Source organism: Paramisgurnus dabryanus, chromosome 6, assembly GCF_030506205.2.
Source record: "Paramisgurnus dabryanus chromosome 6, PD_genome_1.1, whole genome shotgun sequence".
NCBI lineage: Eukaryota > Metazoa > Chordata > Actinopteri > Cypriniformes > Cobitidae > Paramisgurnus > Paramisgurnus dabryanus.
This window is the reverse complement of record NC_133342.1, coordinates 39,410,717-39,433,529: the sequence shown is the minus strand read 5'-3', so window position 1 is coordinate 39,433,529 and position 22,813 is coordinate 39,410,717. Positions and strand designations below refer to the sequence as shown.

The 22,813-nt window shown below is 42.9% G+C and overlaps 1 long non-coding RNA gene and 1 pseudogene across 2 annotated transcripts; one reads left to right on the top strand and one right to left on the bottom strand.

The window, feature by feature from the left end:
* Positions 1-11,876: 11,876 nt before the first annotated feature.
* On the bottom strand, positions 11,877-13,836 carry LOC135768532 (uncharacterized). Of its 2 annotated transcripts, none has more exons than XR_010542186.2 (3): positions 13,379-13,836; positions 13,177-13,298; positions 11,877-13,041 (listed from the first exon to the last, which is right to left on the bottom strand). It is a non-coding gene; the product is annotated as an uncharacterized lncRNA (long non-coding RNA). The 2 variants fall into 2 exon arrangements; XR_010542185.2 differs by having other exon boundaries at positions 11,878-13,041; positions 13,460-13,836.
* Positions 13,837-17,112: 3,276 nt separating this feature from the next.
* LOC141282362 (E3 SUMO-protein ligase ZBED1-like) lies at positions 17,113-19,065 on the top strand (annotated as a pseudogene).
* The last annotated feature ends 3,748 nt before the right edge of the window (positions 19,066-22,813 follow it).

The following is a 22,813-nucleotide window of genomic DNA, read 5'->3' as shown; positions in this document are numbered from 1 at the left end:
CAATCTCTCATGCATCTGAGGCTGTTAGTAAAATTCTCATATGTTGGTAAATCAGTACAGTTTTGTTTGGTTATTAAATGAAAGATCAGTCTGCCGTCATCCTCATGGGTAACTGCACATTCACCTGTGTGTTTGTTTTGACTTACAACCTTTTGTGTACCGTACTTTGCCTTGAATCGTACGGCTATACCTGAATTTTACAGATTGTCTGTCGACTTTGTTGTTGGTGTTGTGTGGGTGTTACCAATAGTGGTTCACTTCCCGTCTGTTCTCTCTGCTCTCCAGCAGGTTTAGTTTACTTTCACTTTCAACAACCTCCCTCTCTTGGACCTGAGTCCTCAGGTCCACACCTGTGTCTGTCAGTGACCTGGAAGGAAAATCACATGTAACACAACAAGAAACATTCAACCAGGTGTCTCCTTTTTCTTGGAGCTACACACAATTCGACGGCCTGGCAGTCACTCTTAGCGGTTTGGACCATCTGGGCTCGTTCCACTTCCTCCTTAACACCGTTACTCTCACCCAATCAGCTATACTTTTGGTTTGGTCACTGTCACCTTCACGTGTTTTGGTAGCCTGTCATGAAAAATGTTTAATCAGATCAGTTAGTGTGTCAAAAGAAACAGCATTTGTTAGTGGCAGGATAGGGTCCTTCACCAGGTCATTCCTCGGACCCGGAAACTGACGACCTGTAAGCAATTCAAATGTTGTCAAACCAGTGATCCTGTTAACAGAAAAGCAAATAGACATTAATCCAATTGGCAATGCGTCAAGCCATGTTATTTTTGTCTGTGCACAGATTTTGTCAAGTCAAGTTTTGATGTCAAGGTCAGGTTCATTATTTCAGCTTTGTTCTGTCATTGGGGTGACAAGCAGCCCCGAAACTATATGTCAATTCCATTGCGTGTTTGTCAGTTTGTCAGATCTAACTTTGTCTTGGGAAACCATGGTTGGGGTTATAAGTGGTGTATTAGGCAGTTGACAACAGCCACTTCATTAGGTACCTTCACAGCCTGTAGCATGTCTCAGGCTTCGCTAGCATTTGTTATAGGCCGGCCTTTCCTGGTTTCAAACCCACCTATCTGCCATATGGCAGTTCCATATATACTTCACCAATCACATATTCACAGTCACTATAAACAATCACCCTCTCTTCACCAGCGTAGTGTAAGGCTTTGATAACAGCTATCATTTCAGCTCTCCGTGTTTACTGTTTACCTTCCAACCTGCCACTCACTCCTGTTACAAAATCACCCTCAACTTGCTCCACCACGGCAAAGCCTGCTTTTAGCGTACCATCTGATGCTCTAAAACAAAGCCATCCGTAAATATCCTAATCAGTAGCGGGTAGTTGGCAGTGGTGTTGTAAACAACTTATGTCTGATTTTGTTGGGCCCTTTTTTTTTTTTTTTTTTTTTTTTTACTATCATGTGGCATCCCCTCAGTGATCAGGTCAGTCATGTTTACACCCTCATGGACACAATTTCAGGTTTGGCTGGCCAGGATTTTGGTAAGCTTTCTCTAGGACACTGTTTTTATATATTGGTAAGTACCTTGCTATCTATTGTTTGCTAAAGTTTATAAGGCCCAAAAATTACAACATGTCTTTCACAGTCTCTGGTCATTGGTCATACATAATGCTCTGTCTCTGCATAGTTTAATTAGCCATGCATTTTTGCCCGTCCGGAAGCACATTACAATATTGACAGGTCAATATAATTTCTAGGTCCCTATCCAATATTAACTGGTGCGTTGGAGGAATACAGAAATGCATGTGAAACAGACTGATTATCAATTGTGGTTGGTAAATATTTTGTTAATGGCCACTTTTCAATTTTACCAGAGAAACCCATCACACCCACTGTTGTATTACTTAGATCTTTTGACTGTATGGTGCCTCATATTACATTGGAGTATGTAGCTCCAGTATCCACTAGAGCTTTTAGTGGTGTATCGTTTACCACTATGTCCATGAGGGGCTCAGCCATTCCCCTCATGGTGGTTCTCTGTGTGCCCCGTCATTCCTCCGCACCACTACCCTGGCCCCATGTTGGGTGCACAGGCGCCATCCAATCAGGCAGTGATGGGTTGTGTGACGCTGATGGTCCCCTGCCAAAACCACCATTTCCACGTCCGCCACCTCCTCTGTTGGGACCCCATCCCCTTGCATTTGGTGCGTTAAATGGATGTCTTACACCGGAATAATGAGGCTGTGGGCCGCTACTAGGGCATGTTCGCGCCCAATGACCTTCCTGTCCACACAGAAAACATGTATTACCTCCAATGCCTCCATGTCCCCCTCTGCCTCTTGGGCCTCCCCTATTCTGTTGGTTATATCCCTCCCATGGGTTCCCTCTATAGGTTGGGCTTATGTATGGATCTATGGGATGATTGGGTTATTGGGCAATATCTGGGCCATTAGTTGTCATAGGCATTGGTGTTGGTTGGGCCTGCTTGGGCATTTTTTTTTTTTTTTTTTTTTTTTAGTTCTGTATTTCATCAAATTCAACATCTAGTTCACCACTGTTTACTGTTAACACCGGCTGTTGCTTTGAGATTGAGACAGACTTTTCCTCATAAGGAGGAGGTGTTTGAAGTGAGGGGTATAGTGACTTCACTTGAGGAGGAGCCATGGTAGTAGCTGTGGGCGTCACACTTGATTCTTGCTGAGCGCTTCCCTGTTCAACTTCCTTTTGCTTAGCAGCTGCACCACTGTCAACTTCCCCTTTCTTCTTTGGTTTGATAGCCTGCGCGGCGGCAGCCACCAAAGCTAATCCTGTCCACATTCTTAAATCTTTCTCTAAGTCTTTCACACTCGGTCCCTTGCCAAAGCATTTTTCTCTTCTGCTTCCCAACAGTTCTCTTCTCTTAACACTTTCCAACCCAATTCAACTTCCTTTTGTCTCTTCTTCACATCTTTAGAATCAGTTTGGGCCAACATCAATTTCAATATTTTTTGCCATTGAACATAAACCGGTGGACATCCATATTCATCACATTCTTTCTGAAATTCCGCCATTACGTATATAACTGCTTACAACGAAACAATAAACACAACTCTGTCACACTATTGTAAGAATATTGACAACAATATACAATCGGACACACAAAGTATGCAATCTGACGTCTTTCTTTTTAGTATTCGTGGAATTTTCATCCAACAGGCCTTTCACCTCTCTTGGTACTTTATAGTGTCTAATACACTAATGGCCTCCAACCATAAATTACAATATTCGTAGGATTTTCACCTAACAGGCCTTTCACCCCTCTTGGTACTTTATAGTATCTAATATACTAATGGCCTCCAACCATAAATTAGTCTCTTGTTTACCGTTCACGTTTTATCACTTTTCAAAAGTTTTTCATTCTGATCAGTTCATTAAGAAAACCATACAAAATTCAGTTCGGAGATCCTTTTCAACACAAGTAATTTGGTATATTCAAATAGCAGAATTCGATAAAACAGGTTTCTGCTTACCTTATTTTAGTAGAGCGCTGTTTTTGTGTTGAATTGGATTCCTCCCTTACTTTGGTTTCTTCAATATGAAACCCTCCTTCCTTTCACTCTCTCCTTTCCCTCCAAAGAACGTCGGCGGTCACCAATTGTTGGACTTTAAGGCGTCCATTGCATGTTCATAATTTAGAGTAAAGGCACAAAATACAAATATCTAAGTTAAAATATTTATTGATCAGATATGAAAAAGTTTCACAGCATGCTGGACCTTCTCATGGAATGGGTTGTAATCTCAGATTAAAATTATCCACTTTGCAGGTTTGGCTATTACCTCTGAAAAAAAATATTATAATTTTTAAGGGAAAGTACCGGGTCGGATTTGGCGCGAAATCCAGTGAAGTCACCCGCATGCGCATTCCCTGATAACAGACTGAAACGACCTGCTCCCAGCACAACACAGACTCCAACACAAACTCCACATATTGTGAAGAAAAAAAGTTATCTGCTGAAGCTCGTAAGGCCAAACGTGAATCGGATCAACTTCGGATTTGAAAAAAACACGGATTAACATTGGCAGGGCATTTGAATTATGGAGAAACCTCCACTTTGTTTTGGGTATAAAAACGGATTCGGAGTTGGCTTTCATCCTTTTGGACAGGTAAGCTAACATTACTACAAAGCATGTCAAATATATTTTGATTATGTGCTTTAGTTTTGTAGATGTTGTTTCGGTTAGCCTTCGCTTTAGCGTGTGTTCGCCCAGCCGTCGTCGATCAATGACGTAAAACTGCGGACGCGTTTGTTTGCGTGCGTCCGCTTTTTAAAAGTCTTTAAACTCGTACAGTCTGACATTGATGGAAACTGAGATTATACAGTGTGACATGGACTTAACTACGATATTGATTGCACAGTGTGGCAAGCATCAAGCCTAAATGACTATTTAAAATAGCACAGTGTATACCAGGCTTTACTGTTATACTGAAATTGTTCAGTGAAGTTCACTAACCGTTTTCGTTATCTTACCGTAAATGTACCTACGTAACACCACATTACATAGGCTAAATGCAGTCAATTAAACGTTGCAGTGGGAGTTTACCTGAGTTTCCAGCATGTTGTGTGATGCTTTCTCCGGTGTGTTACATCTCAGTCTGGCCGTCGCTCATGAGTTCGAGCACGCGCTTGTAAACTTATTGGTTGCAATCTGAAACATCACCGCTAGAGGCCGCTGTAAACTACATACCGTGCCTTTAACTGGGTATTTGTCATTTTAGATTGTGAGATATAATACTAATATATTTTTTTTATCAGAAAGTTGATTGTTTGTGTAGGGCTATGTACTCTTTTATTGTTCATGTGCAATAAATATGCTTTTTCAATTAAATCTATGCTTTGTTATTTATAGACACCACAATGAAAGGTATGAAAGCAATTTAATCCACAAAATTTCAGCTTTAAACACATTAACCAAACATTGGGTTGTTTCAACCCAACAAAAAGTTATTTCTACCCAACAGTTGGGTTAAAATAACCCAGCGTTGGGTTGGTCTATATTTAACCCAGCGTTGGGTTGCAAAACAACCCAAGTTGGGTTAATTTTAACCCAACGTTTTTTAGAGTGTAGTGTTTATTTGTCTTATTAATTTATTGACAGGTTTTATCTCATAGCCTATACATGACTGACGAGGCAAATGTGGCCATTTTTCCTGGAGCATCTGGTCTTTTCAACACATTCGACCTTACTCCAAGAGCTCAATATGAGGTTCATGGTGAGGAGGACACTGCACCATCTACAACTAGCACAGGCCAACGTTTTACATTCATGCGAGGATTTGGTTGTGGCCCACGATTGGAGGAGGTGGTGAAGACGGCACATAAATAGACCTGCAAAAACACAAGGAAGGGAAGTTGATTTGCGGGGTGAGCTCTGCTCCGCCAAAGGCGGACCACAAATGTACACTTTCTGGGAAGCGCCGAGGGCGCCGTTGATCCAGGGATCGCTCTAAGAGCGGACGGAAAGAGTGCGGGCCCAAGAGAGGCAAAAAGGAAAGAGTTGTGGCTATATCGTATAGCAGAGCCCCACGGAAAGAGAACGTGTGCTTGTGACTGTATTGTTTGGTTGTGGTCCGGTTGCCTTTGCAGTGCTGTCTATTGTGGTTGCCACGAAGGATTGGAATACAAAGGACTGGGTGAAGAAAGAACGGCAAAAGCAGTTAAACTAATCAGTGAAGCGAAGACGGCGGTTGTTTTGCAACTGAATTTCCCAACGGGTGTGAGTAACATTGTTGCTGGATGGTGTGTTGTATTGTAAATACAAAGTATTACCGGTCTTTGTGCTGTGTGTCATTCCGGCCCCACTGAAGAGAGAGAGATAGGCGTGGGCGAGCCGCTACAGCCATCCTAGAAGGGAAGCATCCACGTGAGTAGTATTGCTGTTTATGTTGTATTGCAAATACAAAGTATTACCGGTCTTTGTGCTGTGTGTGTCATTCCGGCCCCACCGAAGAGAGAGAGATAGGCGTGGGTGAGCCGCTAAAGCCATCCTGGAAGGGAAGCATCTACGTGAGTAGTATTGCTGTTTGTGTTGTATTGTAAATACAAAGTATTACCGGTTCTTGTGCTGTGTGTCATTCCGGCCCCACTGAAGAGAGAGAGATAGGCGTGGGCGTGCTGCGGGAGTCATCTGAAACGTGAAGCATCCACGTGAGTAGCATTGCTGTTTATGTGTATTCCAACTAACAAATATTCCATGTTCTTGTGCTGTGTGTCGTTCTGGCCCCACTGAAGAGAGAGAGATAGGTGTGGGCAAGCCAAGGAATCATTCTAGGGGGAAAACACCTATGTGAATACCTTTGCTGTTTATGGTGTATTGTAAACACGAAGTATTACCTGTGTTTGTGCTGAGTATCATTTCGGCCCCACTGAAGAGAGGGATAGGTGTGGGCGAGCTGAGGAAGTTATCCTAGAAAGGAAGCATTTACGTGAGCAATCGTGCTGTTTATGGTGAATTGTAAATACCAAGTATCACCTGTTTTGTGCTGTATATCATTTCGGCCCCACTGAAGAGGGAGGAGAGCGTGGGCGAGCTGGGGATCATCGGAATCACCACGAGGAGGTCCCATGCCTCTTTTCTATCTACTCCTACCCCCCACGAAAAGCCCGCCAACTATCCATACGGCGTCCCGGGTCGAGTCCGACTTTGTCCTTAACTCACGAAGTGTGTGTGTAGTGCTGTGGGTGAGTCCCTGTCTTCACTTGTTTGTGTGTTCGCTTAATTCGCTTGCAGTGCTGTGCTGTGTCTTGTTTGACAGAAGCCGTTGTTGAGACTCGGGGAGCTGTGAGGAGATCCAGGCCGTTGAGGTCTGTGGGGTGTGAGAGAAGACGTACGCCAGTCGAGACCCCTTCGGGTGTGCAATGGTAAAGTTCTCTGCCCCGACGATTAATGAGGCAGCGGTAAAGCATCTGGACGATCCTAGTGAGAAGACAAGTTCAGACTCGGTTGCTCCGCAGGGCCATTGGGTTGACGGTTGGGGGACGAAAATTACCTCTGCGTGGAGCCTCTTCAAAGGTTCGCCCCGGTCCCGCATCCTTGACGCCTAGGGCGAAGGAGGACCCAGGGAAGCGTTCGGCTCCACGTGTTTGCCCTCTACGTCTGGTTCTCCCCTACCCTTGGAGGCAGTGAGTTAAAACACACTGTGTGGGTCTCTTGTTGCTTGGTCTGCCGTCTACCTCTTGCATATAACATAAGCTAGAAGGAAGGAAAGTCTCAGTAGTGTATGACCACTTACCTCTGCTTACAGCTTGAACCTAGAAGGAGGAAAAGTCTCAGTAATGTATAACCACTTACCTTTGCCTATAGCACGAGCCTAGAAGGAAGAAAAGTCCCAGTATTGTATCGTCACTTATCTTTGCTTACAGCACGAACCTAGTAGGAAGGAGAGTCCTAGTATGGTATCGTCATTTACCTTTGCTTACAGCACGAGCCTGGAAGGAAGAAAAGTCCCTGCAATGTATAATCACTTACCTTTGCTTACAGCACGAGCCTAGAAGGAAGAAAAGTCCCAGTATTGTATCGTCACTTACCTTTGCTTACAGCACGAGCCTAGAAGGAAGGAAAGTCCCAGTATTGTGTTACCACCTGCCTCTGCTTACAGCACGAACTTAGATGGGAGAAGTGCCCTCCCCCGTATATCGCTTGCCTGGACGACGGGTCTGGAAGAGAGAAAAGAGAAGAGGATTAGGCATCTTAGTTAACATTGGTTGTTGGAGCATCCCGGCAGTAGGTGAGAGTGGTAACCAGTTCAGTAACGACCTTTTCTTTGTGATCTGCCTCCAGGAGAAGAGGAGCGCGCCACGGGTATAAGGAAGAAGTCTAGAGACCTTGACCCCATTCCCCGTGGGCCCCCGCCTGGAGGCGTACCAGTAATTAGTAATTAACCTGCCCTTTCCCCCTGATTTTAAATAATTTAATAAAGATATATTTTAAATATACTTTTCACTCGTGTGTCTGGTCATTGGGGTGGCTTTGGGACCTCCTCGAGGTGGAAACTAGGATGGGGCGTGACCCTTTAGATATCTCGGGTCCGCTCCGACCTGTGACACGATCACCTGGAACTACTTCAAGTTCAAGTGCACAGCGGACTGCCTCAGCCCCCCTCAGAGCCACTGTCTCTAAAACATTTCAAAGGTAACGTTTGACTAAATCACTCCTTAAACGACAGACATGTTTAATTCAAATTCACCAATTATGGGAATAAAATATAATTAGATAGTGTTTCTCATTGCAAAACAGTCACAATATGTAGATTTTCAACACTAGAGATCGCTATTACACAATTAAAAAATAATAACAAAGGTGAAGCTTAAAGGGATTATTCACACAAAAATGAATATTATGTCATCATTTACTGACTCTCGTGTTGTGAAAGTGAATGGAGCTCATGAACAGTTTGGTTACAAACATTCCTCAAAATATCTTAATTCGTGTTCATCAGAACAATGAACATAAGACCATTAATCAGTGCTGGGATTATGAATGCCCTGTGTGTCAGCAATTATTTTCTTGATATTTTCCAGATAAATTTTTCTTGCAGAGGTGGTTGGTGGGAGGTTAAGTCCCAGCAGAATGGTGGTGATCCGGTTCTTAGAATGTGAGGCTACTCTTCAGGGGATCATCAGTAAAGTGCAAGATGCCATTGGAAGTCATGTGTGGTATTGACTGATAAGTCCCGCCCCTCGACTGCCAAAAATAATTGCATTCGCGCAAGCAAAAAGTAGCAGGTGAGAGAGGGTGCAGCGCGAAAGTTTGGGGATGATTTTGCGCATGCTGTAAGACACATCTCCGCGCACGAGGGCTTAAATTACGAGCATATGAGATGGCATTTGCGCGCGAGGGTTTAAAAGGAGCTCGCAATCTTTTGTTTCCTCGCTTGCAATAACACTTTTGCGCGCGCGGGTATCAGTGATGCGCTCGATTCTTTTTGGCACAGAAATGCCGTCATAGTATACATACCTCTGTTATAGCTTTTGCTACTTCTAACTCCAAATGTGCGTCGGCGAGTCCCATTAAACTTAAGCCATTTTCAGTGCAGAATCTCCTCACATTTCTTGCAGAACATCCTCTTGCTCCCCCACTTTCGTGTGATATACGTGCAGAGATTTCGGCAGATGACAGGCCACTTCCGGTCCCGGAATATTAAAAAACGGGCCTTTTTTCGTTTCTGTGTTCTGGTGATTTTCATTTTTGTTATTCAAAATATGAAACAAAAATCAAACCATTTTCAAAATTTTACTAATCCGTTTTACACCATGAAAAATAAAAACGCCTTGTATTTCAATTTAAATTTTTGTATTTTTAAACAAAAATCAAATAGCCACTCTTTTTTTGTTTTTTAATACCCGTTTCTAAAAGTATAATCAAATGACCAAAAGATACACGGACCGCTCAGAAACAGTAAAAATACTTTTTCAAATGTTTCTGCTTTCAATGCTGATAATAAATAAAAGCATCATAATTCGTATTTCGTTTTTTAAATGTGAATCAAAAAATGAATGAACGCACCGCAACGTACACGGACCAAAGCATTATCAATTTTTTAATTTTGGAAAAGTAATTATTACATTTATTTTTGGTTTCAATTAAAGTTAAAGCTGCAAGCAACGATGAAAGGGCCCTCGCACCGATGGCCACCGGCAGCCGATGGCCTTAGAAAAGCAGTGAACAGTGGGGATATGCATTTAAGTGGGTAAATATAGGAGGAATAGGGCAATATTTTGCAGCAGGAGGCGCAATAACTAAAACTGAAGAGTGTACATAAATGCCTTCAGTCCTAGAGTCTCATTAAACATTAAGTAGAGCACATATTGAACACTGTATGCTAAAGATAATGTAAAACATGCCTGTTCATGATGCCAGTAGGTGACGCTATGACTGTAACTGAATATTGCCATGTTGATGTGTTCAGTGCAGGAATCTTATTAATTATGTAAAGTGTAGGGTAGATCGGACATTAAAAAATCTGTGAAAAATGTCACTTCCTGTTGTCAGCTAGTAGCGCAATGACTATGTGAATACTGGCATGTAGATGTGTTTAGGCCAGGACTCATGTAAAGTTAGGGACAAATCCGACAATGCATAATCATTGTAAACATGTCACTTCCTGTTTTCAACTGGTAGCGCTATGAGCATAACTGACTATTGGCATGTAGATGTGTTCAGTCCAGGACTCTTATCAATTATGTGAAGTTTGGGACTAATCAAACATTGCGTAATCATTGTAAACATGTCACTTCCTGTTCCCAGCTGGTGGCGCTATGACCATAACTGACTATTGGCATGTAGATGTGTTCAGTCCAGGACTCTTTTCAATCATGTGAAGTTAGGGAAAGAACGGACATTGCATAATCAGTGTAAACATGTCACTTTCTGTTGCTAGCTGGTGGCACAATGACCTTAAGATGAGACTCGCCAAATATAATGATGATCCGACGAAAACTGTAGGAGCAGTTAGTTAAAGTATGACTGCTGGAAATGACAAAAACTGTGCCAAAATCACACAAAAAACCCAGAATAGCTGACCTCCTGTTTGGTTTACGGCTTTTGGTTTTGTTCCAAGATACTTTTTTGTAGGTCTTGTCATGATACAGAAGCGTACCGAATTTCGTAATTGTACATCAAACACAGTCCGAGGGCTGCTTCGTTGAAATTTATAGGTGGCGCTATACAGCCATTATCCACGCCTAATTCCAAAACCTAAACCACATGTACATTTTCACCACTCTTGACATCTGTGCACAATTTCATGAGTTGAGCATGCTTAAGGCCCACTGAATTCAGAGGAGAACAATAATAATAATTAAAGCTGCAAGCAGCGACGGAAGGGCCCTCGCACGCATGTGCATCGCCACCCTATGGCCTTAGTAAGGCAGTGAACCAGGGGGATTTTAATTTAATGGGTAAATATAGGTGTCCGACTTCCCGTGGGGTTTACAGCTTGGTTCCAAGAGACTTTTTTGTAGGTCTTGGAGTGATACATGATCCTACTGCATTTCTTATCTGTACGTTTACCGTAGCAGGGGGGGGGGGTGGTTACTTTATTGAACTTTTGTAGGTGGTGCTTTATAGCCAATTTTACACCCCCAGTTCTGAAGCCTATATCAAGTGAAAATGTTCACCCCATTTCACACTTGTGCAACGTTTCATGACTTTTTGAGTTTTTTTAGGCTGTCAAAAATGCGATTCATTTAGCGATACTTTGCGAGGCCGCCACGGACACGCCCTTTAACGAAAAGTCAAGGTCGATGCTATTTATCGTCTCAAAGGGTCTTGAGATTAGACTGATGAAATATGATGTTGATTTGGTTAAATCTTGAAGAGCAGTAAGTCACAGCATAAAACATGGTATTTCCTGCTGGCTCTTGGTGGTGCTAAGATTGTTACTGAATAGACTCTATGCACTGTCACTTCCGCGTTTTGTCTCAGTTGTACTGTAGCTTCCGGCGCAGCGCTTATCGCATACTGTTTTAATAAGCGCTGTCAGCATGTCATTTTACACTCGCTGCTTGCAAGAGCTTCCCCGGATTACGGTGAACGACGTCAACCGAATTGTGAGGTTGGCATCTGTCACTCCTTCTAGTAAAAAGGAGAAAGGATTTAAATTGTACATTTCGAGTTACACGGACAACTTTGAGGGTATTCACAAGCACAAACTAGCTAGGTAACGTTACGCTTCGTTGGTAAACGTTCCTTAGAGTCAGAGTTTTGTTTTCTTCCTGTTTTACCTTTTCAGATTGTCTGTTTTTATATTTTTGCAAGTTGTGTTATCATGTTAATACACTGTAACTGTCACTTTGTGCATTTTTCAGTTTCTAATAAGGATGACGTAACAGAAGAGATAAGTGTGAAGGCGACTTGTTTCAGATCTATGAGGAAGACAGAGAAGCCACATAGTCTGAGAGTAGGCAGACAAACATAGACATGTTGTTTATATTTTAAGTTTATTGTCTTATTAAATTTATAACAATTTCTTCAGTACATTTATGCAAGTATCTTAAGTAAATGTTTAGCACTTTAAAAGCTAAATAAGTCATTGTTTATGCAAATGCTCGATAATTCGGGGTCTTTTAATTGACATTTTGTCATTTCTGTCATTGTCCATTTTTTTTTAATGAAATGTACTGAAATTTCTTCTTTAGTACCTCCTATGATAAACTTGAGAACATGTAAGTGTACTCAACTGTGCAATTTTTTAGACATCAACAATATAAATTAAAACACACCTTTAAGATACTATCTCTCAAAACCTAAAGTAAACTCAAACCTTACTTTTAGACAAAAATGGGTTTAAGTTCACTACAATTGGTAACTACATACATTTCAGTTCATATTCATGGTCTCTCAAAGCAGAATACACAGTTGAATACACTTAGATGGTCTTAAGATTATCCATAAATGATGACAGAATTTTCATTTTTGGGTGAACTATACCTTACAAGCTGTATCACAGTTATTTACATGTTTACGTTAGTGGCGCTCAGCTGCATCAAAGTTATTTACATGTTTACATTAGTGGTGCACTTTACAAGCTTAGCTTTATGAAAGTTATTTATATTTTCTTGTTTACAGAAACACTGTATCAGTTATTTACATGTTTACAGAAACTGTATCAAAGTTATTTTCATGTTTACATTAGTAGTGTACATTAAAACGGCATCAAAATTACTTATTGACATTGCTGCATTACAGTTTTTACATTAGCATTGTGAAAGAAATGCTTCTGTTACTCGATTACAAAAACATACATAGCAAATACATTTAATTTACATAGGATTCTCTGCCAATCAAAATGTATCCATCCCATACAAAGTCTTTAATCCATTGCCCATGCTTTTACCAAGGGCCCATTCTGGTAGTTGACAAGAAGGCAAGCAACAGTGTATAGCTGGTTTATGCTTCCTGTGATTGAAAGAGGGATGACAGCATCAAACAGTTTGTGTTGCTTCACCCTGCGGATGATACCCTCAACGTGGACCCTCAGACGAGCAATGGACTGCGTCTTCCTTACCTCATCAGCCGACATTAGGGATTGACCCTGTTAAAATAAAATGTAAAATACAGTTTACATACATAAAAAGTACTACATTTGTGTTCCTTACCCCTCCCCACACATAATATATATTTATAATGTAAATAAATAATAGGAAGAAATAAAAAAATATATATTTACAGATGCATTGCCTGTTGCTACCACTTCTTGTAGCTGCTTTTGCCCTTGTCACACGAACCATTCTGTTGGTTGCAGGCTCAATGAGTCTCCAGAACGCCATGAGATGACTGTAGGTCACAAACCTACATAAAACGTTGGGCATGTTTGAGATAATATACATCTAAGGTAATGTAAGCCCAACAGTTTTAGCTAACTTTCATACCGAAATGTAAAAATCACACCATGTCTTGATATGTCATCTTATAATAATGATATTAAAGCATCTGGTAATTTCCTGTCTTACCTAGTAAAGAACCGTATGTCATCGTCAGATGCAGCAAAACGCCCCAAGCAAAAACTGTGACGGACAGACAGCTCTTCCACTTGCTTCTTCAAGCGCTTCACCTCCTTTCGGAGTTCTTCAGTTTGATCTAAAGAAAGATCGACTGCCGCCGGAACGGGAGATGAACAGTAATCATGTTCGCACCTTAAAGCGTGTTGAACTCAAAACTACAATGTTGTATAAATATAACAAACTAAAACTATTATGTAACTAAGGTTGATAATATGTATAATATTATAAATTGCTATCGCTAGTTAGTTGAAAATGACAAAAAGACCACACTACCACCACGTCTTGCTATCGGATAATGCTAGACCGGAAGCCAACGTAAAACTGAGATTTTGGCGGAAATACGTAGGCAGTAAGGCGTGCATAGAGTCTATTATACCATTTTGATGTGTTCAGGCTGGGACCCTTATCAAACATGTGAAATCTGGGCAGGTGAGACTTTGTATGCCTGAATTACAACAGCTTCCTGTTTCATGGCAAAAAATTACATTTTGCCAGGCCGCTACGGACACACCCTTCAACGAAAAGTCAAGATCTTCGCAAATTATCATTGCAGAGGACTTAAGATCAGTCTGACGAAATATGATGACAATCTGAATAAATCTCAATGTGCAGTAATCACAGCGTAAAACATGGCATTTCCTGCTGCCTCTAGGTAGCGCTTTGATTGTAGTTGAATATTGGCATGGAAATGTGTCCAAGCCAAGACCCTTATCAAACATGTGAAGCGTGGGTCAGATTGGACATTGTATGCCTGAGTTAGTGTTGCAGCTATAACTCAGGGGAGAGACTGTATAACACTAGGTGGTACAGCTGAGACATGTACAATAAAAAAAATGCCTTCTGCATTTTTGTTTTGCTTCTCCCTCCATTGTACCGAAATCATACGGAATCATGACGTCTGAACCCAGGTACGAACCAAACCGAGACTTCAGTGTACCGTTCCACTCCTAATACACAGACACATAGATAGTCCCTGTGGCATAGAAAGATGAAGTGGGCATACCTTACCACCTTATTTATGCTCTCTGGCTTCCGCCTATGACGTCACACCCAACCATTTGATATACAAACTCAAACGCTGTCATGCTGTATGCGTTCTCCATAGCATCAGCTCTCTGAAGCAGCATAAAGTTCCCTCGAAAGGGAAAAACTCTTTTCCAACTCTTTTGGAAATGCACAACACTATTTTATTCCTTTATCTTTTTCTTCCTTATTTATTCTTCATGCCATTCCAGCATCTATGGCTATATTCATGGTAAGAACCAGTTAATCCATACACAAATTGATCCACACAAGCTAATCTAGGTTGGGAAGGGACAATTTGGTATTTCTAATTTACCTAAACTGAAAGTTTTTGACCTGTGTGAGGAAACCAGAGTACTTGAAGTAAACACACGCTGACACAGGGAGAACATGCATACCTTTATTGCTTGAAGGCGTGAACTTATGCACAATTTATCTGCGTATGTGCACAAGGTATTTTTTGCATCTGATTCAGAAAATACTACGAGTTGAGTATACATGCTCAATCTGCAGACTGATTAAACTTCTGCAGCAAATAATGCGACTTTAAATTGGGGGGGCTACTTTATTGAACTTTTGTAGGTGGTGCTTTATAGCCAATTTTACACCCCCAGTTCTGAAGCCTATATCAAGTGAAAATTTTCACCCCATTTCACACTTGTGCAACGTTTCATGACTTTTTGAGTTTTTTTAGGCTGTCAAAAATGCGATTCATTTAGCGATACTTTGCGAGGCCGCCACGGACACGCCCTTTAACGAAAAGTCAAGGTCGATGCTATTTATCGTCTCAAAGGGTCTTGAGATTAGACTGATGAAATATGATGTTGATTTGGTTAAATCTTGAAGAGCAGTAAGTCACAGCATAAAACATGGTATTTCCTGCTGCCTCTAGGTGGTGCTAAGATTGTAACTGAATTATACCATTTTGATGTGTTCAGGCTGGGACCCTTATCAAACATGTGAAATCTGGGCAGGTGAGACTTTGTATGCCTGAATTACAACAGCTTCCTGTTTCATGGCGAAAAATTACATTTTGCCAGGCCGCTACGGACACACCCTTCAACGAAAAGTCAAGATCTTCGGAAATTATCATTGCAGAGGACTTAAGATCAGTCTGACGAAATATGATGACAATCTGATTAAATCTCAATGTGCAGTAATCACAGCGTAAAACATGGCATTTCCTGCTGCCTCTAGGTAGCGCTTTGATTGTAGTTGAATATTGGCATGGAAATGTGTCCAAGCCAAGACCCTTATCAAACATGTGAAGCGTGGGTCAGATTGGACATTGTATGCCTGAGTTAGTGTTGCAGCTATAACTCAGGGGAGAGACTGTATAACACTAGGTGGTACAGCTGAGACATGTACAATAAAAAAATGCCTTCTGCATTTTTGTTTTGCTTCTCCCTCCATTGTACCGAAATCATACGGAATCATGACGTCTGAACCCAGGTACGAACCAAACCGAGACTTCAGTGTACCGTTCCACTCCTAATACACAGACACATAGATAGCCCCTGTGGCATAGAAAGATGAAGTGGGCATACCTTACCACCTTATTTATGCTCTCTGGCTTCCGCCTATGACGTCACACCCAACCATTTGATATACAAACTCAAACGCTGTCATGCTGTATGCGTTCTCCATAGCATCAGCTCTCTGAAGCAGCATAAAGTTCCCTCGAAAGGGAAAAACTCTTTTCCAACTCTTTTGGAAATGCACAACACTATTTTATTCCTTTATCTTTTTCTTCCTTATTTATTCTTCACGCCATTCCAGCATCTATGGCTATATTCATGGTAAGAACCAGTTAATCCATACACAAATTGATCCACACAAGCTAATCTAGGTTGGGAAGGGACAATTTGGTATTTTTAATTTACCTAAACTGGAAGTTTTTGACCTGTGTGAGGAAACCAGAGTACTTGAAGTAAACACACGCTGACACAGGGAGAACATGCATACCTTTATTGCTTGAAGGCGTGAACTTATGCACAATTTATCTGCGTATGTGCGCAAGGTATTTTTTGCATCTGATTCAGAAAATACTACGAGTTGAGTATACATGCTCAATCTGCAGACTGATTAAACTTCTGCAGCAAATAATGCGACTTTAAATTGTAAAACGTAACCCGCCAAACTGTTTAGTGATTTGACATCATTACCACAACAGCTGACAATTACTTTCATAATTTCATTCACTGTCACAGCCCACCCTTACCCCTCATTTTCAAAAACTTCTCGGATCTAGAACACAAGAATGACTTACTTTAGATCCAAATCCGCAAATTTCGCTGAAAGGTGACAAGTTTGCACCCCAGTACAAAATGTCATTTTGTGATGCAGTGTATAGTTTCTTCAAAAGGGACCACACGCACACTGTTTAACCGTTAACCAAAAGTAAAAAATTTGACCGATTAATAATATCAGTTAAACGGTTAAAATGTTAAAAGTTTTTTTTTTTTTTTTTTATCTGTATGGTTAAAAAAACTATCATATTAATATTATTCATAGCCTATATCTGTTTACTCACAGGGCGTGTCGACAAGTGCAACCACACGTGACTGCCTGCAGAAATATTTTGCTGAGCGTGCAAGCAAAATGAAGCGAGCGAAAAGAAGTACTGTGTGGGACAATGTTGACACAAAGGGCGAGGAAGTTACTTGTAAAATATGCCACGCTGTATTAAAATACAGCAGTAGTACAAGTACAATGCAGTATCACTTGCGAAGCAAACATCTACAAGCATCGAGTAATGAACGGCTACAAACTTTGTCCCCCATGTTATCAGAGAGAAGATGCGATGCACGGCGATCTGAGGAAATAACGAAGAGCATCTGTTTAATTGTAATAAAAGACACTTTGCCCATCAGTGTCGTCTGTGGTGAAGGATTTCAAGAGCTACTGGGCTATACTGAGCCCAATTACGAAATCCCATTGAGATGTACTATTACCCGTAGAATTGAAGCCCGTTTTGAGGAGAGAAAAAAACGCTTAAATCACAACTCGAAAGTACAAAGTTCGTGGCCCTTACGACTGACTGCTGGACGGCACTCACAACGGAGAGCTATATAACAATAACGTGCGACTACATCAATGAGGACTGGCAAGTTAATTCAGCTGTCCTACTAACACAGAGTATGGCAAGCAGGCACACAGCTGAGAACCTCGCAGCTAAACTAGTGCAGTGGAGACATGGGGATTTAATAAGAAAGTGTCTGCATGTGTTCATGACAATGCACGCAACATAGTGGCTGCAAACTCTCCAGAACGGGTGAACTGGTTCTGCGCAAATTACGGATTTAATGTGTTTGTGCATCGGGTGATCGTTGCAGCTGGGCAGCTTGTTAGGCACTTTAACCACAGCACCCTTGCATCCAAGGCACTGGAAGCCAAACAAGAACAGATGCAACTTCCAAAACACCACCTCATTCAGTCGTGTAAGACAAGATGGAACTCGGTCTGTGACATGTTTGGAAGACTACTCGAACAAAGGTGGGCGGTTACAGCTGTTCTGTCTGACCGAACGGTTATAAGGCTGCAAGATGCCAGAACCCTGGAGACACGAGACGAACACTGGCAGATAATGGAGGAGATTGCGCCAGTGTTGGAAACTTTAAAATGTGCAACCACCATAATGTCATCAGAAAAAAACCTTTCAATTTCCAACATTTGCCCCATCACTTTTAGCCTGCTAAACACACACCTGTTGAGAGTTGAGAATGACGGCCACAGAGTGATGGAGTTCAAGGCAAAGGTTCGGCAGTCCTTAAGTGGCCGCATGGAGGTAGTTGTTAGTATTACTATTATTATGGTAACACTTTACAATACGTAAGTTTCATTAGTTTACATAATTTAATGTATTAACTAACATGAAACAAACCGTGAGCAATACATTTGTTACAGTATTTATTAATCTTATTATTAAACGAACATCTGTTAATGTTAGTTAATAGAAAATAAAGATTTTCATTTATGTTAGTTCACAGTGCATTAACTAATGTTAACAAGATTTTAGCCTATTAGTAATTGCTGAAATTAACATTAACAAAGATTAATAAATGCTGTATAAGTGCAGTTCATTATTAGTTAATGTTAACTAATGTAGTTAACTAATGTTAACTAACAAACCTTATTGTAAAAAGTGTTGCCATTATTATTATTATTATTATTATTATTGTTGTTGTGTATTAATTAGGAGATATATGTTTGTCACAGGTTGAAAAGGATGATCTGGTGGCCAAACCTGCGCTGATCACCCTGTCCTGGACCCTCGCCATAAACTGCTCCCTTTTTTTGCTCGAACGGCGAAACAAGCCGCAAAAGCAAAACTTATTGAAATGTGTGCTGCTTTGGAAATGGCTACTACGGTGGGGGATGAGAAAGCGTGAACTGCTGCCCAAGCTGGCGATAAAGAACGTGGCGAAAGCAATGCAATGATGTTGCTCCTGGGAGGTGACTACAGCACCCCTCGACAAGCCACTGATTGTCCAGAAGCAGAGGTTGACATCTATAGACCGTTTCAGCAGTAACAACATAAACAAGCGGCTGTCGCGATCCGCACGTAACTTCCGGTTAACGCTGCTAAGAATAAATAACAACAAAGGTCTTTAGACGTAGTTTTTTTATATAACAAGCAAAAAACAACACATAGATTACCTAGGTAGGAAACGTCTCGGTTACGGATGTAACCCTCGTTCCCTGAAGGAGGGAACGGAGACTTCACGTCGTGACCGACGAATTGGGAACTCGCTTAGAGAGACCAATCTGCTTCGTATACTACTAAAACGCCAATGAACTTGGCATTGAGATATTTGCATAATGCTGGCGCCGCCCCGCCAGGTGCCTTTATAAGCAGCAGGTGCAAATAGGGAAAATAGCTTCTTTTCGCTGAGAAAGCCGGAAGTGTGACCGGCCTTAACAGCAGGTGGCAGCACCTGTGGCGACGGGACGTGACGTCTCCGTTCCCTCCTTCAGGGAACGAGGGTTACATCCGTAACCGAGACGTTCCCTTTCAGTCGGTCACTACGACGTCACGTCGTGACCGACGAATTGGGAATCCCTATCAAAACGCCACTAGGGGCTGACCTCTTCCAGTGTCTGCGTAAAGCCCTCCGGTTCCACTTAAGGAGGAGGAGAATTAGGTTTTAAGGCAGAAGGCCGGGCACTAGATGTTCCTTTAACCCCACAGAAGTGCCAGCAACTGGGAAGCGCCCTACCTGAGCGGGATAGGAACGCTGCGGAAGCCACCACCCGTCTTAAGGGTTAATGGTGGGCGAAAGTCAACCGTAGTTGAGGTAAAAATGACAGCCGTGGCTGTGTAAGCAAAGCAGTGCTCTGCTAAGGGAAACGTGGGCTAGTAGGATTAACCCCACGGAAAAATACTCACAAAGGAACCCGGTGGGACACAATGTGGAGCCCGAGCCAACACGTAGGTTCGCGAGGATGCAGCTAGTGAAGGCTGACAGCCAATGCTCCGCAACAAAGGCTGCCAAGGCAGCGGAGGAAGAACAATTCAAACCATTACGCATCTTTGTTCTGAAGGCCTTCCATACTGACACAGTTATGAAGCATCAGATGGAGGCTGCAAGCCGACCTGTGAGACTGTTCTCCGTGCTCCCCCTGGTGAGGAAAGAACACGAGAGGATACAGGCTCAATACGAACACTGTAAAATCTAATGAACGTATTAGGTGTCGCCCAACCAGCAGCTCTACAGATGTCTGTTAGCGAGGAACCACGAGCTAGAGCCCAAGATGAGGCAACGCTCCGTGTGGAGTGCGCTCTCAAATTAAAGGGGCAAGGAATACCCTGAAGATTATAAGCCAGGGCGATAGTATCAATTATCCAATGAGACATCCTCTGCTTAGTGACAGCTTTCCCTTTCTGCTGGCCACCATAACAAACAAAGAGCTGGTCTGAGGTCCTGAGGCTTTGCGTGCGAACCACGTAGAGTCGCAGTGCGCGTACGGGGCACAACAAAGCCATGGTTGGGTCTGCGTCCTCCGGGGGGCAGCGCTTGCAAGCTCACCACCTTATCTCTGAAGGGAGTGGTGGGAACTTTGGGCACGTAGCCTGGTCTGGGTCTCAGTGAGACAGCAGGACCAAGCTAAAAGCACGAATCGTCAACAGAGAATGCATGTAAATCCCCTACTCTTCTTCATGGAGGCCAATGCTATCAGGGTCAGAGTTTTCATTGATAAAAACCTCAGACTCGTAGACTGCAAAGGCTCAAAAGGGAGACCTGAAGGCTTCAGCACCATGGACAGGTCTCAGGAGGAAAGAGGGAGGGCGCGAGGGGTTTAGCCTGCGAGCGCCTCTTAAATGTAATAATTAAATCATGCTGGCCAACTGATCTGCCGTTGATAAGAGAGTGATGAGCAGAAATAGCGGCGATATCAACTTTAATGGCGGAGGGACAGCCTACCATCTAACCTATGTTAAAGATATAAAAGCACAATGTTAATGGGCATTCTCTGGCGTCCTCGCGTTGCGAAGAGCACCGGGTGACGAGAAAGGTTTCTTTAAGCGCGTAAGCCCGTCTTGTGGACGGTGCTCGAACCGCGTCGATGGTGTTAGATACCGTTTGCGATAAATCACCTAAACCTTGCGCGCGCTCAACGACCATACATGGAAATCCCACAGGTCGGGGCGCGGGTGCCATAATGTGCCCCTTCCTTGAGAAAGAAAGTCTTTCCTCAGGGGAAATCGTCAGGGAGGGGCTGTCGCGAGGAGCATTAACTCTGAAACCCAATCCAGTACGGGGCGACTAATAAAAGGCTCTCCTCGTCCTGCCTGACTTTGCACAGTGTCTGCGCAATAAAGCTCACTGGAAGGAATGCGTATTTACGCACCCCCCGCGGCCAGCTGTGTGCCAACGCATCCACGCCGAGGCTGCCCTCGGTTAGTGAATAAAATAGGCGACAGTGGGTATCGTCCGGCGACGCAAACAGATCTATCTACGCACAACCGAACTTCTTCCAAATTAGCTGGACCGTCTGGAGGTGGAGTCGCCATTCGCCGGGGGCGCAGCTCGGGAAGCGCGTCCGCTGTATTGAGCGAACCCGGGATGTAAATGGCACGAAGGGACCTCAGATGCTTCTGACTCCAAAGGAGGAGATGACGAGCGAGATGCGACAGGTGACGAGAGCGCAAAACCGCCTTAACGGTAAATAACGCAACAGTCGCAATGTTATTGGTGTCGGCTAATACATCCTTCCCTCGCATCTCCATAGCGGAGCGTACAAGTCCCAGATATACAGCGCACCGCTCGCGGCAGTTGGGGTGCTATGCACACCCCTGAGACTGCAAGCCCGTCATACGTGGCTGATCATCCCGTGCTGAGGGCATTGCAATATACAGAATGCCAGGAGACCCCTCAGGGGCATATCTTCTATCGGAAATGCCGGGTCTACCACAGGGAAAAATTTAAATGACACGCAGGTGCAATGTTTACACAGTGTATGTCGGTGTGCCACGCTCTCCTCGAGACTCGATCGTAAGCCAATGCTGAAGCGGTCTCATATGAAGCAGCTCGGGCGGCGTCACAGCCGCAGCATGCTGTCATATGTCCAGGAGCTTCTGAAATTGTTTCAGAGGGACCGCGTACTTCCCTCGAATTAAACCGAGGCAAGTCAGAACTGACTGGTTGCGCGCTCTTGTTAAACACGCCAATTAGTCGATCGAGTCTTATTTCCATACTGAGAAAAAGGATCCTCTGCACGGGGCAAAGTTGCTCTTTCCCAGACGACCTGAAGACTTAAACGAGCGAGATGCCGAAGCATTAACTCTCTGTGTTCGCGCACGTCTGCCAAGAACGGGCTATTATAAGTCGACGTAGAAAAAAGCAGAATGCGAACAACGCTCTCTCTCTGACATCTTAATGCCGTGACTACACATGGAGACACGGAGAGAGAGAGAGAGACAGCTCGAATGGTGTACTTAGTGTTAATATGCCCACCCCACGACGCAGAGCGAAAAAACGGTCTAAAGCGAGGGGAGATGGACACATAAGTACATGTCTTACAGGTCTAAGGCTGCAAACCGATCTGAATATTGAAATACGAGCCTCGGCGTTATCATCCAAAAAGAACACCTTCGTAGAGCCGGTGCGTAAATCAAATCGATCGTAACCCGCCGCGTATTTTGGGTACTATGAGATAAAGGCTGGAAAAACCCTATCATCATCATCATCTCGGTAAGAGGGACCGGCTCGAACATCCTTCGCCAACAGGATATCGATTTTTGCACGCAGTACATGTGCATCGGACGCTTTCACTACA